The 5,797-nt window shown below is 63.9% G+C and overlaps 1 protein-coding gene across 7 annotated transcripts in view; it reads right to left on the reverse strand.

Moving 5' to 3' along the window:
• LOC119338786 (YTH domain-containing protein ECT4-like) overlaps positions 1 to 5,797 on the reverse strand; it is a 30,685-nt gene that overhangs the window by 3,846 nt on the left and 21,042 nt on the right. The window lies entirely within an intron of this gene.

The raw sequence follows: 5,797 nt of genomic DNA on the forward strand, positions 1-5,797 counted from the left end.
GACAATCTCGCGGAAGCAGCTCCAGAGGAACCGGGCGGAGGCGCACGCGAAGAAGATGTGGTTGAAGTCCTCGGGGACAGCACAGAGGGGCAGATACCAGTGCCTGGGCCATTACGCTTGCGGACCTCCACACCGGATGGGATCCGTCCACGGATCCACTGCCACATGAAGATGCGGATCTTCAGTGGGAGATGGACGGACCATACCATCAAGAGGGGGGGGAGCGGAGGAGGGGGCAATGGCCATGTAGAGCGATTTGGTAGAGAACTGGCCCGACGACTCCAAGTGCCAACGCACACGGTCTTGGGCTCCATCCACCAGCGGCTCATGCAGAGCGACGCAATCAAGCAGCTCACGCCAGGCGGCGGATTCCGCAGGCCCAAATGGCCGACGGAAAGCGAGGCGCCCTAAGTCAATAAGGGCCCTATCAACAGAAATCATGGGGTCGACAGAGATAGAGAAGAGGATGGGGAAGCGAGCAGCAAAGGGGGAGTCGCCGGCCCATCGGTCAAACCAGAAGAGCGTCGAGAGGCCGGACCCTACCGAGATAGAGGTACCAATGCGGAGCACAGGGAGGAGCTGGACGAGGGACTGCCAGAACTGAGAACCTCCCGACTTCTGGCAGAAGGCAAGGGGTTGGCCGCGCAGGTATTTATTCCGGATAATGTCCAGCCATAGGCCACCCTGACCCTGCGAGATGCGCCACAGCCACCGGGATAGGAGGGCAATATTCATCCGCTTAGAGCACATGATCCCCAATCCACCCTGCTCCCGAGGCTTGCAGATGTCAGGCCAGCTGACCATGTGATACTTCTGCTTGCCGTGCTCGCCAGCCCAATAGAAGCGGGACTGGATTTTGGCGATCTCCTTATGGAGAGATTCGTGGAGGCTGTAGAAACTCATAAGAAATAAGAGGAGGCTGGAGAGGGAGGAGTTGATAAGAATAGTCCGGGCCACCTTGGAGAGCCACCTCCCCTGCCAGGGCTCGCATCTAGTCTGGAGCTTGGTCACGGAGGGGCGAAGATCGGCGGCCAAGAGGCGCGAGTCACTGATGGGCGTCCCAAGGTAGGTAGTGGGGAACGAGCCCAGGCGGCAATTAAGTCTATTGGCGATGGCCACTGACTCAGCGGGAGAGTATCCCATCACCATAACATCGCTCTTATCAAAGTTGATCTTGAGGCCCGACATCTGTTGGAAGCAAAGAAGGGGGAACTTTAGGTTGGTGATATCCAGCTCCGAGCCTTCAACCATGATGATCGTGTCATCGGCATACTGGAGGATGGAGATCCCCGCGCCCCCGGAGAGATGGGGGGTAATACCACGGAGGTGGCCCGCGGCTTTTGCCTTGTCTAGAATGGAGGCCAAAGCGTCCACGACCATATTGAAGAGGAACGGGGAGAAGGGGTCGCCTTGGCGCACCCCACAAAGGGTAGGGAAGAAGGGGCCGATCTCGCTGTTAATGTTGACCGCCGTGCGACCGCAAGAGACCATTTGCATGAATCTCGTGATCCACCGGTCGTCAAAGCCCTTTCGCAGAAGAACTTCCCTAAGGAAGGACCAGCTAACCGTGTCATAGGCCTTGTGAAAATCGATTTTCAGAAAGACCGCCTTCAGGTGTTTGACCCGGACTTCATGAAGGACCTCGTGCAGGACCAGGACACCATCTAGGATGTACCGGCCCTTAATGCACGCAGATTGGTTAGGGTGAGTGATCCGGTCAGCAAGCAGGGTCACCCTATTGGCGTACCCCTTGGCCAGGATCCGGAAGATCACGTTGATGACCGTAATCGGGCGGAACTGGCGGATGTCCGTCGCCCCAGGGACCTTGGGAATGAGGGAGATGGTCCCAAAGTTGAGGCGGCCAAGGTCAATCGAGCCCACGAAGAATTCCTCGAAGATGGCCATGATCTCAGGCTTAATCACGTTCCAGAAGGTCTGGAAGAAGATGACCGGAAGACCGTCAGGGCCCGGCGCCGAGGAGGGGTTCATACCCCTGATGGCCTCCCAGACCTCCTGTTTAGAGAAGGGGGCCGTCAGGGATGTGTTATCGGCTTCAGAAACCAGATGGGCGCCGGTCCAGCAATCAAGGGCGAGAGAGAGACCGCTCCGAGGAGCGGGGGAGAAGAGGGAACGATAGAACCCATCAACATGGGAGCGGATGTCCCGGGGGTCCTGAAGGAGAGAGGCTCCATCCCAAAGGCAGGGGATGGTGTTGCGTCTGCGACGCCCGTTGGCGATCGCCTGGAAGTAAGCCGTATTCGCGTCACCCTTCAAGACCCAACGCTGAGCGCCCCGGATACGCCAATAGGCCTCCTCATCAGTGTAGATCACGGAGAGCTGGTCCTCGAGGTCATAGCGGGACAGCCACTCGTCCGGGGAGAGACCAACTGCGTCAGCCCGGAGGTCAAGGGCCTGGATCGCAGTCAGCAGCGCCCTCTTACGCTCCCTGGTGTCACGGCCCAAGTTGGCTCCCCACCCCTTCATAAATTGCCGAGCACGCTTCGCACAGAAGTGCCACGCGTCTATGGCGGAAGGGGGGCGGGGATGGGGGTGGGCACGAGCCTCGATCCAACGAGCACTGACGGCGTCGGAGAATCCGGCCTGGGAGAGCCAGAAGGACTCGAAACGGAACCGAGGGGGAACCTGAGGACGCTCGTCCGCGGAGGAGAGAAGCAAGGGGACGTGATCCGACCCAATCCGGGTGATGGCACGAAGAGAGGCTAAGGGGCATCGGAGGTCCCACTCGGGGGAGACTAGGACCCTTTCCAAGACGGAGAGGGTCGGGGAGGCTTGGCGGTTGGTCCAAGTAAAACGGGCCCCAACCCGATCAATTTCCCGGAGGGCAAGGTCGGCAATGAAGTCGTTAAACATGTCCATCCGGGCAAAACTAACATTGCCATTATTCTTGTCATCCGCAAATCGCAGCAGATTGAAGTCCCCCCCCCCCCGACAACAACGGGGAGGGAAGCGGCCGAGATTTTCCGGTGAAGCTCCTCCAGGAAGGAAGCCGACCGACTATGGTCGGCCGGGCCATAGACTATGATGATCTCCCACTTGAAGTTAAGCGATCTCTCGAAGACCTCCATGCTCACGAAGAATTCGCCCCGATCCATGCTGCCCACCTCAAAGGTGGCATCCTTCACACCTAAGAGGATGCCGCCCGAGTGACCCGCGCTCCCACTAGAAGGGAGCCAGTGCCACGCAAAGAGGTGAGAGCTCAGCCGGTCAAGCTCAGGAAGCGCAAATTCGCGACGCATGGTCTCCTGCACGGCCACGATGTCTATGTGCTCATCTCGCATGTACTCCACTAACTGGCGGCGGCGGCCATCATGGCCGAAGCCGCGGATGTTCCAGAAGAGGGCTCGCATCAAGGAACCATTGGGGGGCTGCTTGACCCCAGGACACAGGACGCGCTAAGCGCTCGAAGAGCCGCCGTGCGGGAGCGGGTGCGTCCCCGGATCTCTGGACCGGCCCCCGAGGAAGGGGGAGCCGCCTGCCGCGTCCGAGGAGGGGGGGCAGAACCCCTGGTTAGCGCAGGGGCAGGGGGAACAGCGAGGGCCGCTCGGGCCTCCGCCAGTTTCCCGTCAAGAACCTCCCGGGCCTTGATGGCCGCAACCTGGGCGAGAGGGGGGCCCACCTCCCCACGAAAGATGATCGCGGAATCGGAGGCCACTTTGGCGAGATGGCACAGAGGAACAGATACAAGAGCAGAGAAAGAACAAGACGAAGTAGAGGGGGGAGCGGAGGGCGTACCTGGCTCCAGGTTGCGGGCGGCAGCGCGGAGCTGAGCCCGCTCGGGGATGGGAAGCGCCGGGGGGCCCTCGGGGTGGGCAGCGTCCAGCCGAGCACTCCGGCGGGAGGCCACCACCGGGGAGGAAGCCGACCGGCCGCGACGGGAGTAGGCGGCAGTCCGTGGGGGGCGGGGCTGGGCTGCCAGAGGGGTGATGATCCGGGCCGTCCCCTCCCCAGGGGGCGACAAGGGAGAGGCCAACAGCCCCGGCCCCGCACAGCCTAGGGGGCTCTGGGTCACGGGTAGAGGAGCGACCCGAGGAGGAGAGAGCGCACCCGAGGCCGAAGAGCATGCCCCAGAAGGAGCCCGAGGGGACGACGGGGCCGGGGGCGCGTCGGGCGGCGTGGAGAGGACGGTGGCGGAGGGAGGCGAAGCCGGAGGGGGGGGCATCCACAGGAGGCGACGCCCCACCCTCAGGGACCACCGACGGAGCGGAGAGCAGCCCTCCGGTCAGGCCGACTGGGGCCATCCCCGGAGGCGGGGGGGAGACGGGGGAGTGCAGGGAGGAGGCCGGGCAGACCACCAGGCCGACACTGGAGATGTCGCTCCCCTCGGATGACGACCTGTCAGGGATCGGCGGGTCATCCACCATGGGGCCGGGAGCAGCCTGGCGGCCCTTGCCCCCCGTAGCCGGAGGGGGGGCGAGGGGGAGGGGGAGCGGGAATCCTCGGACGCCCCCTCCTCGTCAGAGCGGTGGGAGCGAGAGTGATGCCGGCCATGGAAGTCTCCGTCGGCCCCCCGGTGGTTGTCAGGGGGGCCGACGTCGAGGGAGCGGGGGCGCCCAACATGGTTGGGCGGCTCGAGGACGATCCTGAGGTCGAAGCCCTGGTCGTTGAAGAAGACCCGGACCGAGGTGTGCAGCTTGGTGGAGTCGAGACACTTGACCTTGACCCGCACCTCCTCCTCCTTGCGGAGTGAGAGCTCGTCAACCACCACCACCTTGCCAAGGAGGCGAGACATCTGGCGGATGACGAGCTCTGACCGCGCGATGTCAGGGAGACCGGAGATGAGGATCCAGGCGGTGTCGAGGACAGCCACGGCCTGAGCGTCGAGAACTAGCTCGGAGATCTCGACAACCAGCTGGTTGAGCGCGAGAGTGATCCGGCCACTACGCGTGGCGTAGCCGTAGCTGACGGAGTCGGGGAAGACGACAGAGAAGATGTGACCGGCGGTGGGGGTGACCACCCAGTCCCACTGGCGGCGGTAGAGGTGGTTGAGCTCGGCCTCGATCATCTCCGGGGACGCCACCCCATCCACGACGGTGACAATCGCCTGAAGGGATGGCGAAGGAGGAGGGGCGTCCGGGACCTCAAGGTGGAAGAAGCCCAGCCCCTCAATCCCGTGACCATACATCATGAGCTCAGAGACCACCGGTCTGGCCGGGCACAGAATGGCGGGGTGGCCAGGGTCCTTGCAGAGGTAGCAGCACTGGGGGTTGACACATGCAACCTGAGAGTGTCCCCTCACCCCACAGTTGAAGCATGGGGGGCGAGGGAGACCGGAGACGGGGCCCGGAGCGGTGGAGGCCCCCGGAACCGTGGAGGGAGGCACGGCCGGAGTGAGGCGGACACCCCGGCGCTTCTTCTTCTTGGCGGGGCCAGGGCGGCCGCGGGAGGTGCCACCACCAAAGGCCGGAGCTGGGACCGTAGTCCCCGCGGAAGCAGCGTGCGGGGGGACGTAGCAGCGGGTGTCCGGGGTGGGGAGGATACCGTCCCGCGGACAGGGAGAGTCGGCACGAACCGCCCGGGCGGGGGAGGGGGACCGGTCCCTACGACGGGATGGCGAGGGGGAGCGCCGGCGGCGCCAGTCACCCGACGACGCCCGAGGCGAACGGGACCGGGCCCGGTCATCCCGGCGGGAGGGGGAGCGGCGACTGTCCCGGAGCTCCCGGAGCTCGCGCCGGAGCTCCTCCTCCCGCCGGAGGGAGTCAGGGGAGGGGCGGGTCGAGTCACGGGAAGCCTCCCCCGCCTTGCGCTTTGCCCGGGGGGCAGGATCCAGCCGGTCCCG

The sequence above is a fragment of the Triticum dicoccoides genome, chromosome 7B (assembly GCF_002162155.2).
Source record: "Triticum dicoccoides isolate Atlit2015 ecotype Zavitan chromosome 7B, WEW_v2.0, whole genome shotgun sequence".
In the NCBI taxonomy this organism is placed as follows: domain Eukaryota; kingdom Viridiplantae; phylum Streptophyta; class Magnoliopsida; order Poales; family Poaceae; genus Triticum; species Triticum dicoccoides.